Source organism: Salmo salar, unplaced genomic scaffold (assembly GCF_905237065.1).
Source record: "Salmo salar unplaced genomic scaffold, Ssal_v3.1, whole genome shotgun sequence".
Classification (NCBI taxonomy): Eukaryota; Metazoa; Chordata; class Actinopteri; order Salmoniformes; family Salmonidae; genus Salmo; species Salmo salar.
This window is the reverse complement of record NW_025548960.1, coordinates 368,142-377,643: the sequence shown is the minus strand read 5'-3', so window position 1 is coordinate 377,643 and position 9,502 is coordinate 368,142. Positions and strand designations below refer to the sequence as shown.

Sequence of the window (9,502 nt, the reverse complement as noted above, 5' to 3'; positions counted from 1 at the left end):
TCACTTTGACTATATATGTTGTAGCAAGAGATTGTTTCTCGCTTACGGCCATACCAGCCTGGGTACGCCCGATCTCGTCTGATCTCGGAAGCTAAGCAGGGTCGGGCCTGGTTAGTACTTGGATGGGAGACCGCCTGGGAATACCAGGTGCTGTAAGCATTTTGTCCACGAGGGTGTGCTCTTGCACTATTTCATCAGCAACACTGCCTTGTATTAAGCATTTAATGATGAATTGACTAAATGTCTGTTTTATCAGACTCACTTTGACTATATATGTTGTAGCAAGAGATTGTTTCTCGCTTACGGCCATACCAGCCTGGGTACGCCCGATCTCGTCTGATCTCGGAAGCTAAGCAGGGTCGGGCCTGGTTAGTACTTGGATGGGAGACCGCCTGGGAATACCAGGTGCTGTAAGCATTTTGTCCACGAGGGTGTGCTCCTGCACTATTTCATCAGCAACACTGCCTTGTAGTAAGCATTTAATGATGAATTGACTAAATGCAGCTTCCTGCCTTTTTAATAGGATCAAATTTCCTTGTGTTTTCAATTAGCATCTGCCTTGTATTTATAAGACAAACAAGAATATTGTTGCTGAATGCAGCTTGTGTGTGCTTTGTGCTCCTTTGCCCTGTTCAAATGATGAAAGGAAATAAAGTTTGTATTTTATCCAACTACCTGTGCTAAAAAGTGATGGGAACAGTGTTTGTAATTTCTTCTACTTTTTCAGTGACACAAAGTTCAAGCTGCTTATCTAATTGGTGAAAATGCAATGTCTGTTTATCACACTCACTTTGACTATATATGTTGTAGCAAGAGATTGTTTCTCGCTTACGGCCATACCAGCCTGGGTACGCCCGATCTCGTCTGATCTCGGAAGCTAAGCAGGGTCGGGCCTGGTTAGTACTTGGATGGGAGACCGCCTGGGAATACCAGGTGCTGTAAGCATTTTGTCCACGAGGGTGTGCTCTTGCACTATTTCATCAGCAACACTGCCTTGTATTAAGCATTTAATGATGAATTGACTAAATGTCTGTTTTATCAGACTCACTTTGACTATATATGTTGTAGCAAGAGATTGTATCTCGCTTACGGCCATACCAGCCTGGGTACGCCCGATCTCGTCTGATCTCGGAAGCTAAGCAGGGTCGGGCCTGGTTAGTACTTGGATGGGAGACCGCCTGGGAATACCAGGTGCTGTAAGCATTTTGTCCACGAGGTGTGCTCCTGCACTATTTCATCAGCAACACTGCCTTGTAGTAAGCATTTAATGATGAATTGACTAAATGCAGCTTCCTGCCTTTTTAATAGGATCAAATTTCCTTGTGTTTTCAATTAGCATCTGCCTTGTATTTATAAGACAAACAAGAATATTGTTGCTGAATGCAGCTTGTGTGTGCTTTGTGCTCCTTTGCCCTGTTCAAATGATGAAAGGAAATAAAGTTTGTATTTTATCCAACTACCTGTGCTAAAAAGTGATGGGAACAGTGTTTGTAATTTCTTCTACTTTTTCAGTGACACAAAGTTCAAGCTGCTTATCTAATTGGTGAAAATGCAATCTCTGTTTATCACACTCACTTTGACTATATATGTTGTAGCAAGAGATTGTTTCTCGCTTACGGCCATACCAGCCTGGGTACGCCCGATCTCGTCTGATCTCGGAAGCTAAGCAGGGTCGGGCCTGGTTAGTACTTGGATGGGAGACCGCCTGGGAATACCAGGTGCTGTAAGCATTTTGTCCACGAGGGTGTGCTCTTGCACTATTTCATCAGCAACACTGCCTTGTATTAAGCATTTAATGATGAATTGACTAAATGTCTGTTTTATCAGACTCACTTTGACTATATATGTTGTAGCAAGAGATTGTTTCTCGCTTACGGCCATACCAGCCTGGGTACGCCCGATCTCGTCTGATCTCGGAAGCTAAGCAGGGTCGGGCCTGGTTAGTACTTGGATGGGAGACCGCCTGGGAATACCAGGTGCTGTAAGCATTTTGTCCACGAGGGTGTGCTCTTGCACTATTTCATCAGCAACACTGCCTTGTATTAAGCATTTAATGATGAATTGACTAAATGTCTGTTTTATCAGACTCACTTTGACTATATATGTTGTAGCAAGAGATTGTATCTCGCTTACGGCCATACCAGCCTGGGTACGCCCGATCTCGTCTGATCTCGGAAGCTAAGCAGGGTCGGGCCTGGTTAGTACTTGGATGGGAGACCGCCTGGGAATACCAGGTGCTGTAAGCATTTTGTCCACGAGGGTGTGCTCTTGCACTATTTCATCAGCAACACTGCCTTGTATTAAGCATTTAATGATGAATTGACTAAATGTCTGTTTTATCAGACTCACTTTGACTATATATGTTGTAGCAAGAGATTGTTTCTGCTTACGGCCATACCAGCCTGGGTACGCCCGATCTCGTCTGATCTCGGAAGCTAAGCAGGGTCGGGCCTGGTTAGTACTTGGATGGGAGACCGCCTGGGAATACCAGGTGCTGTAAGCATTTTGTCCACGAGGGTGTGCCCCTGCACTATTTCATCAGCAACACTGCCTTGTAGTAAGCATTTAATGATGAATTGACTAAATGCAGCTTCCTGCCTTTTTAATAGGATCAAATTTCCTTGTGTTTTCAATTAGCATCTGCCTTGTATTTATAAGACAAACAAGAATATTGTTGCTGAATGCAGCTTGTGTGTGCTTTGTGCTCCTTTGCCCTGTTCAAATGATGAAAGGAAATAAAGTTTGTATTTTATCCAACTACCTGTGCTAAAAAGTGATGGGAACAGTGTTTGTAATTTCTTCTACTTTTTCAGTGACACAAAGTTCAAGCTGCTTATCTAATTGGTGAAAATGCAATGTCTGTTTATCACACTCACTTTGACTATATATGTTGTAGCAAGAGATTGTTTCTCGCTTACGGCCATACCAGCCTGGGTACGCCCGATCTCGTCTGATCTCGGAAGCTAAGCAGGGTCGGGCCTGGTTAGTACTTGGATGGGAGACCGCCTGGGAATACCAGGTGCTGTAAGCATTTTGTCCACGAGGGTGTGCTCTTGCACTATTTCATCAGCAACACTGCCTTGTAGTAAGCATTTAATGATGAATTGACTAAATGCAGCTTCCTGCCTTTTTAATAGGATCAAATTTCCTTGTGTTTTCAATTAGCATCTGCCTTGTATTTATAAGACAAACAAGAATATTGTTGCTGAATGCAGCTTGTGTGTGCTTTGTGCTCCTTTGCCCTGTTCAAATGATGAAAGGAAATAAAGTTTGTATTTTATCCAACTACCTGTGCTAAAAAGTGATGGGAACAGTGTTTGTAATTTCTTCTACTTTTTCAGTGACACAAAGTTCAAGCTGCTTATCTAATTGGTGAAAATGCAATGTCTGTTTATCACACTCACTTTGACTATATATGTTGTAGCAAGAGATTGTTTCTCGCTTACGGCCATACCAGCCTGGGTACGCCCGATCTCGTCTGATCTCGGAAGCTAAGCAGGGTCGGGCCTGGTTAGTACTTGGATGGGAGACCGCCTGGGAATACCAGGTGCTGTAAGCATTTTGTCCACGAGGGTGTGCTCTTGCACTATTTCATCAGCAACACTGCCTTGTATTAAGCATTTAATGATGAATTGACTAAATGTCTGTTTTATCAGACTCACTTTGACTATATATGTTGTAGCAAGAGATTGTTTCTCGCTTACGGCCATACCAGCCTGGGTACGCCCGATCTCGTCTGATCTCGGAAGCTAAGCAGGGTCGGGCCTGGTTAGTACTTGGATGGGAGACCGCCTGGGAATACCAGGTGCTGTAAGCATTTTGTCCACGAGGGTGTGCCCCTGCACTATTTCATCAGCAACACTGCCTTGTAGTAAGCATTTAATGATGAATTGACTAAATGCAGCTTCCTGCCTTTTTAATAGGATCAAATTTCCTTGTGTTTTCAATTAGCATCTGCCTTGTATTTATAAGACAAACAAGAATATTGTTGCTGAATGCAGCTTGTGTGTGCTTTGTGCTCCTTTGCCCTGTTCAAATGATGAAAGGAAATAAAGTTTGTATTTTATCCAACTACCTGTGCTAAAAAGTGATGGGAACAGTGTTTGTAATTTCTTCTACTTTTTCAGTGACACAAAGTTCAAGCTGCTTATCTAATTGGTGAAAATGCAATGTCTGTTTATCACACTCACTTTGACTATATATGTTGTAGCAAGAGATTGTTTCTCGCTTACGGCCATACCAGCCTGGGTACGCCCGATCTCGTCTGATCTCGGAAGCTAAGCAGGGTCGGGCCTGGTTAGTACTTGGATGGGAGACCGCCTGGGAATACCAGGTGCTGTAAGCATTTTGTCCACGAGGGTGTGCTCTTGCACTATTTCATCAGCAACACTGCCTTGTATTAAGCATTTAATGATGAATTGACTAAATGTCTGTTTTATCAGACTCACTTTGACTATATATGTTGTAGCAAGAGATTGTTTCTCGCTTACGGCCATACCAGCCTGGGTACGCCCGATCTCGTCTGATCTCGGAAGCTAAGCAGGGTCGGGCCTGGTTAGTACTTGGATGGGAGACCGCCTGGGAATACCAGGTGCTGTAAGCATTTTGTCCACGAGGGTGTGCTCTTGCACTATTTCATCAGCAACACTGCCTTGTATTAAGCATTTAATGATGAATTGACTAAATGTCTGTTTTATCAGACTCACTTTGACTATATATGTTGTAGCAAGAGATTGTTTCTCGCTTACGGCCATACCAGCCTGGGTACGCCCGATCTCGTCTGATCTCGGAAGCTAAGCAGGGTCGGGCCTGGTTAGTACTTGGATGGGAGACCGCCTGGGAATACCAGGTGCTGTAAGCATTTTGTCCACGAGGGTGTGCTCTTGCACTATTTCATCAGCAACACTGCCTTGTATTAAGCATTTAATGATGAATTGACTAAATGTCTGTTTTATCAGATTCACTTTGACTATATATGTTGTAGCAAGAGATTGTTTCTCGCTTACGGCCATACCAGCCTGGGTACGCCCGATCTCGTCTGATCTCGGAAGCTAAGCAGGGTCGGGCCTGGTTAGTACTTGGATGGGAGACCGCCTGGGAATACCAGGTGCTGTAAGCATTTTGTCCACGAGGGTGTGCTCTTGCACTATTTCATCAGCAACACTGCCTTGTAGTAAGCATTTAATGATGAATTGACTAAATGCAGCTTCCTGCCTTTTTAATAGGATCAAATTTCCTTGTGTTTTCAATTAGCATCTGCCTTGTATTTATAAGACAAACAAGAATATTGTTGCTGAATGCAGCTTGTGTGTGCTTTGTGCTCCTTTGCCCTGTTCAAATGATGAAAGGAAATAAAGTTTGTATTTTATCCAACTACCTGTGCTAAAAAGTGATGGGAACAGTGTTTGTAATTTCTTCTACTTTTTCAGTGACACAAAGTTCAAGCTGCTTATCTAATTGGTGAAAATGCAATGTCTGTTTATCACACTCACTTTGACTATATATGTTGTAGCAAGAGATTGTTTCTCGCTTACGGCCATACCAGCCTGGGTACGCCCGATCTCGTCTGATCTCGGAAGCTAAGCAGGGTCGGGCCTGGTTAGTACTTGGATGGGAGACCGCCTGGGAATACCAGGTGCTGTAAGCATTTTGTCCACGAGGGTGTGCTCTTGCACTATTTCATCAGCAACACTGCCTTGTATTAAGCATTTAATGATGAATTGACTAAATGTCTGTTTTATCAGACTCACTTTGACTATATATGTTGTAGCAAGAGATTGTTTCTCGCTTACGGCCATACCAGCCTGGGTACGCCCGATCTCGTCTGATCTCGGAAGCTAAGCAGGGTCGGGCCTGGTTAGTACTTGGATGGGAGACCGCCTGGGAATACCAGGTGCTGTAAGCATTTTGTCCACGAGGGTGTGCTCTTGCACTATTTCATCAGCAACACTGCCTTGTATTAAGCATTTAATGATGAATTGACTAAATGTCTGTTTTATCAGACTCACTTTGACTATATATGTTGTAGCAAGAGATTGTTTCTCGCTTACGGCCATACCAGCCTGGGTACGCCCGATCTCGTCTGATCTCGGAAGCTAAGCAGGGTCGGGCCTGGTTAGTACTTGGATGGGAGACCGCCTGGGAATACCAGGTGCTGTAAGCATTTTGTCCACGAGGTGTGCTCTTGCACTATTTCATCAGCAACACTGCCTTGTATTAAGCATTTAATGATGAATTGACTAAATGTCTGTTTTATCAGACTCACTTTGACTATATATGTTGTAGCAAGAGATTGTTTCTCGCTTACGGCCATACCAGCCTGGGTACGCCCGATCTCGTCTGATCTCGGAAGCTAAGCAGGGTCGGGCCTGGTTAGTACTTGGATGGGAGACCGCCTGGGAATACCAGGTGCTGTAAGCATTTTGTCCACGAGGGTGTGCCCCTGCACTATTTCATCAGCAACACTGCCTTGTAGTAAGCATTTAATGATGAATTGACTAAATGCAGCTTCCTGCCTTTTTAATAGGATCAAATTTCCTTGTGTTTTCAATTAGCATCTGCCTTGTATTTATAAGACAAACAAGAATATTGTTGCTGAATGCAGCTTGTGTGTGCTTTGTGCTCCTTTGCCCTGTTCAAATGATGAAAGGAAATAAAGTTTGTATTTTATCCAACTACCTGTGCTAAAAAGTGATGGGAACAGTGTTTGTAATTTCTTCTACTTTTTCAGTGACACAAAGTTCAAGCTGCTTATCTAATTGGTGAAAATGCAATGTCTGTTTATCACACTCACTTTGACTATATATGTTGTAGCAAGAGATTGTTTCTCGCTTACGGCCATACCAGCCTGGGTACGCCCGATCTCGTCTGATCTCGGAAGCTAAGCAGGGTCGGGCCTGGTTAGTACTTGGATGGGAGACCGCCTGGGAATACCAGGTGCTGTAAGCATTTTGTCCACGAGGGTGTGCTCTTGCACTATTTCATCAGCAACACTGCCTTGTATTAAGCATTTAATGATGAATTGACTAAATGTCTGTTTTATCAGACTCACTTTGACTATATATGTTGTAGCAAGAGATTGTTTCTCGCTTACGGCCATACCAGCCTGGGTACGCCCGATCTCGTCTGATCTCGGAAGCTAAGCAGGGTCGGGCCTGGTTAGTACTTGGATGGGAGACCGCCTGGGAATACCAGGTGCTGTAAGCATTTTGTCCACGAGGGTGTGCTCTTGCACTATTTCATCAGCAACACTGCCTTGTAGTAAGCATTTAATGATGAATTGACTAAATGCAGCTTCCTGCCTTTTTAATAGGATCAAATTTCCTTGTGTTTTCAATTAGCATCTGCCTTGTATTTATAAGACAAACAAGAATATTGTTGCTGAATGCAGCTTGTGTGTGCTTTGTGCTCCTTTGCCCTGTTCAAATGATGAAAGGAAATAAAGTTTGTATTTTATCCAACTACCTGTGCTAAAAAGTGATGGGAACAGTGTTTGTAATTTCTTCTACTTTTTCAGTGACACAAAGTTCAAGCTGCTTATCTAATTGGTGAAAATGCAATGTCTGTTTATCACACTCACTTTGACTATATATGTTGTAGCAAGAGATTGTTTCTCGCTTACGGCCATACCAGCCTGGGTACGCCCGATCTCGTCTGATCTCGGAAGCTAAGCAGGGTCGGGCCTGGTTAGTACTTGGATGGGAGACCGCCTGGGAATACCAGGTGCTGTAAGCATTTTGTCCACGAGGGTGTGCTCTTGCACTATTTCATCAGCAACACTGCCTTGTATTAAGCATTTAATGATGAATTGACTAAATGTCTGTTTTATCAGATTCACTTTGACTATATATGTTGTAGCAAGAGATTGTTTCTCGCTTACGGCCATACCAGCCTGGGTACGCCCGATCTCGTCTGATCTCGGAAGCTAAGCAGGGTCGGGCCTGGTTAGTACTTGGATGGGAGACCGCCTGGGAATACCAGGTGCTGTAAGCATTTTGTCCACGAGGGTGTGCCCCTGCACTATTTCATCAGCAACACTGCCTTGTAGTAAGCATTTAATGATGAATTGACTAAATGCAGCTTCCTGCCTTTTTAATAGGATCAAATTTCCTTGTGTTTTCAATTAGCATCTGCCTTGTATTTATAAGACAAACAAGAATATTGTTGCTGAATGCAGCTTGTGTGTGCTTTGTGCTCCTTTGCCCTGTTCAAATGATGAAAGGAAATAAAGTTTGTATTTTATCCAACTACCTGTGCTAAAAAGTGATGGGAACAGTGTTTGTAATTTCTTCTACTTTTTCAGTGACACAAAGTTCAAGCTGCTTATCTAATTGGTGAAAATGCAATGTCTGTTTATCACACTCACTTTGACTATATATGTTGTAGCAAGAGATTGTTTCTCGCTTACGGCCATACCAGCCTGGGTACGCCCGATCTCGTCTGATCTCGGAAGCTAAGCAGGGTCGGGCCTGGTTAGTACTTGGATGGGAGACCGCCTGGGAATACCAGGTGCTGTAAGCATTTTGTCCACGAGGGTGTGCTCTTGCACTATTTCATCAGCAACACTGCCTTGTATTAAGCATTTAATGATGAATTGACTAAATGTCTGTTTTATCAGACTCACTTTGACTATATATGTTGTAGCAAGAGATTGTTTCTCGCTTACGGCCATACCAGCCTGGGTACGCCCGATCTCGTCTGATCTCGGAAGCTAAGCAGGGTCGGGCCTGGTTAGTACTTGGATGGGAGACCGCCTGGGAATACCAGGTGCTGTAAGCATTTTGTCCACGAGGGTGTGCTCTTGCACTATTTCATCAGCAACACTGCCTTGTATTAAGCATTTAATGATGAATTGACTAAATGTCTGTTTTATCAGACTCACTTTGACTATATATGTTGTAGCAAGAGATTGTTTCTCGCTTACGGCCATACCAGCCTGAGTACGCCCGATCTCGTCTGATCTCGGAAGCTAAGCAGGGTCGGGCCTGGTTAGTACTTGGATGGGAGACCGCCTGGGAATACCAGGTGCTGTAAGCATTTTGTCCACGAGGGTGTGCTCTTGCACTATTTCATCAGCAACACTGCCTTGTATTAAGCATTTAATGATGAATTGACTAAATGTCTGTTTTATCAGACTCACTTTGACTATATATGTTGTAGCAAGAGATTGTTTCTCGCTTACGGCCATACCAGCCTGGGTACGCCCGATCTCGTCTGATCTCGGAAGCTAAGCAGGGTCGGGCCTGGTTAGTACTTGGATGGGAGACCGCCTGGGAATACCAGGTGCTGTAAGCATTTTGTCCACGAGGGTGTGCCCCTGCACTATTTCATCAGCAACACTGCCTTGTAGTAAGCATTTAATGATGAATTGACTAAATGCAGCTTCCTGCCTTTTTAATAGGATCAAATTTCCTTGTGTTTTCAATTAGCATCTGCCTTGTATTTATAAGACAAACAAGAATATTGTTGCTGAATGCAGCTTGTGTGTGCTTTGTGCTCCTTT

The 9,502-nt window shown here is 43.7% G+C and overlaps 27 non-coding genes across 27 annotated transcripts; all 27 read left to right on the top strand.

Moving 5' to 3' along the window:
• Nucleotides 1-40: 40 nt before the first annotated feature.
• Nucleotides 41-159, top strand: LOC123734903 (5S ribosomal RNA). The gene has a single exon (XR_006765088.1). It is a non-coding gene; the product is annotated as a 5S ribosomal RNA (ribosomal RNA).
• Nucleotides 160-298: 139 nt separating this feature from the next.
• LOC123734902 (5S ribosomal RNA) lies at nt 299-417 on the top strand. Its single transcript, XR_006765087.1, has one exon. It is a non-coding gene; the product is annotated as a 5S ribosomal RNA (ribosomal RNA).
• Nucleotides 418-826: 409 nt separating this feature from the next.
• LOC123734901 (5S ribosomal RNA) lies at nt 827-945 on the top strand. The gene has a single exon (XR_006765086.1). It is a non-coding gene; the product is annotated as a 5S ribosomal RNA (ribosomal RNA).
• A 139-nt stretch (nt 946-1,084) lies between these two features.
• LOC123734900 (5S ribosomal RNA) lies at nt 1,085-1,203 on the top strand. The gene has a single exon (XR_006765085.1). It is a non-coding gene; the product is annotated as a 5S ribosomal RNA (ribosomal RNA).
• Nucleotides 1,204-1,611: 408 nt separating this feature from the next.
• On the top strand, nt 1,612-1,730 carry LOC123734898 (5S ribosomal RNA). Its single transcript, XR_006765083.1, has one exon. It is a non-coding gene; the product is annotated as a 5S ribosomal RNA (ribosomal RNA).
• A 139-nt stretch (nt 1,731-1,869) lies between these two features.
• On the top strand, nt 1,870-1,988 carry LOC123734897 (5S ribosomal RNA). Its single transcript, XR_006765082.1, has one exon. It is a non-coding gene; the product is annotated as a 5S ribosomal RNA (ribosomal RNA).
• A 139-nt stretch (nt 1,989-2,127) lies between these two features.
• Nucleotides 2,128-2,246, top strand: LOC123734896 (5S ribosomal RNA). Its single transcript, XR_006765081.1, has one exon. It is a non-coding gene; the product is annotated as a 5S ribosomal RNA (ribosomal RNA).
• A 138-nt stretch (nt 2,247-2,384) lies between these two features.
• On the top strand, nt 2,385-2,503 carry LOC123734895 (5S ribosomal RNA). The gene has a single exon (XR_006765080.1). It is a non-coding gene; the product is annotated as a 5S ribosomal RNA (ribosomal RNA).
• Nucleotides 2,504-2,912: 409 nt separating this feature from the next.
• On the top strand, nt 2,913-3,031 carry LOC123734894 (5S ribosomal RNA). The gene has a single exon (XR_006765079.1). It is a non-coding gene; the product is annotated as a 5S ribosomal RNA (ribosomal RNA).
• Nucleotides 3,032-3,440: 409 nt separating this feature from the next.
• Nucleotides 3,441-3,559, top strand: LOC123734893 (5S ribosomal RNA). Its single transcript, XR_006765078.1, has one exon. It is a non-coding gene; the product is annotated as a 5S ribosomal RNA (ribosomal RNA).
• A 139-nt stretch (nt 3,560-3,698) lies between these two features.
• Nucleotides 3,699-3,817, top strand: LOC123734892 (5S ribosomal RNA). Its single transcript, XR_006765077.1, has one exon. It is a non-coding gene; the product is annotated as a 5S ribosomal RNA (ribosomal RNA).
• A 409-nt stretch (nt 3,818-4,226) lies between these two features.
• On the top strand, nt 4,227-4,345 carry LOC123734891 (5S ribosomal RNA). Its single transcript, XR_006765076.1, has one exon. It is a non-coding gene; the product is annotated as a 5S ribosomal RNA (ribosomal RNA).
• Nucleotides 4,346-4,484: 139 nt separating this feature from the next.
• Nucleotides 4,485-4,603, top strand: LOC123734890 (5S ribosomal RNA). Its single transcript, XR_006765075.1, has one exon. It is a non-coding gene; the product is annotated as a 5S ribosomal RNA (ribosomal RNA).
• A 139-nt stretch (nt 4,604-4,742) lies between these two features.
• LOC123734889 (5S ribosomal RNA) lies at nt 4,743-4,861 on the top strand. Its single transcript, XR_006765074.1, has one exon. It is a non-coding gene; the product is annotated as a 5S ribosomal RNA (ribosomal RNA).
• A 139-nt stretch (nt 4,862-5,000) lies between these two features.
• On the top strand, nt 5,001-5,119 carry LOC123734887 (5S ribosomal RNA). Its single transcript, XR_006765072.1, has one exon. It is a non-coding gene; the product is annotated as a 5S ribosomal RNA (ribosomal RNA).
• Nucleotides 5,120-5,528: 409 nt separating this feature from the next.
• On the top strand, nt 5,529-5,647 carry LOC123734886 (5S ribosomal RNA). The gene has a single exon (XR_006765071.1). It is a non-coding gene; the product is annotated as a 5S ribosomal RNA (ribosomal RNA).
• A 139-nt stretch (nt 5,648-5,786) lies between these two features.
• Nucleotides 5,787-5,905, top strand: LOC123734885 (5S ribosomal RNA). The gene has a single exon (XR_006765070.1). It is a non-coding gene; the product is annotated as a 5S ribosomal RNA (ribosomal RNA).
• Nucleotides 5,906-6,044: 139 nt separating this feature from the next.
• Nucleotides 6,045-6,163, top strand: LOC123734884 (5S ribosomal RNA). The gene has a single exon (XR_006765069.1). It is a non-coding gene; the product is annotated as a 5S ribosomal RNA (ribosomal RNA).
• A 138-nt stretch (nt 6,164-6,301) lies between these two features.
• On the top strand, nt 6,302-6,420 carry LOC123734883 (5S ribosomal RNA). The gene has a single exon (XR_006765068.1). It is a non-coding gene; the product is annotated as a 5S ribosomal RNA (ribosomal RNA).
• A 409-nt stretch (nt 6,421-6,829) lies between these two features.
• On the top strand, nt 6,830-6,948 carry LOC123734882 (5S ribosomal RNA). The gene has a single exon (XR_006765067.1). It is a non-coding gene; the product is annotated as a 5S ribosomal RNA (ribosomal RNA).
• A 139-nt stretch (nt 6,949-7,087) lies between these two features.
• Nucleotides 7,088-7,206, top strand: LOC123734881 (5S ribosomal RNA). The gene has a single exon (XR_006765066.1). It is a non-coding gene; the product is annotated as a 5S ribosomal RNA (ribosomal RNA).
• Nucleotides 7,207-7,615: 409 nt separating this feature from the next.
• LOC123734880 (5S ribosomal RNA) lies at nt 7,616-7,734 on the top strand. The gene has a single exon (XR_006765065.1). It is a non-coding gene; the product is annotated as a 5S ribosomal RNA (ribosomal RNA).
• Nucleotides 7,735-7,873: 139 nt separating this feature from the next.
• On the top strand, nt 7,874-7,992 carry LOC123734879 (5S ribosomal RNA). The gene has a single exon (XR_006765064.1). It is a non-coding gene; the product is annotated as a 5S ribosomal RNA (ribosomal RNA).
• Nucleotides 7,993-8,401: 409 nt separating this feature from the next.
• On the top strand, nt 8,402-8,520 carry LOC123734878 (5S ribosomal RNA). Its single transcript, XR_006765063.1, has one exon. It is a non-coding gene; the product is annotated as a 5S ribosomal RNA (ribosomal RNA).
• A 139-nt stretch (nt 8,521-8,659) lies between these two features.
• On the top strand, nt 8,660-8,778 carry LOC123734876 (5S ribosomal RNA). The gene has a single exon (XR_006765061.1). It is a non-coding gene; the product is annotated as a 5S ribosomal RNA (ribosomal RNA).
• Nucleotides 8,779-8,917: 139 nt separating this feature from the next.
• Nucleotides 8,918-9,036, top strand: LOC123734982 (5S ribosomal RNA). Its single transcript, XR_006765167.1, has one exon. It is a non-coding gene; the product is annotated as a 5S ribosomal RNA (ribosomal RNA).
• Nucleotides 9,037-9,175: 139 nt separating this feature from the next.
• On the top strand, nt 9,176-9,294 carry LOC123734875 (5S ribosomal RNA). Its single transcript, XR_006765060.1, has one exon. It is a non-coding gene; the product is annotated as a 5S ribosomal RNA (ribosomal RNA).
• Nucleotides 9,295-9,502: the final 208 nt, after the last annotated feature.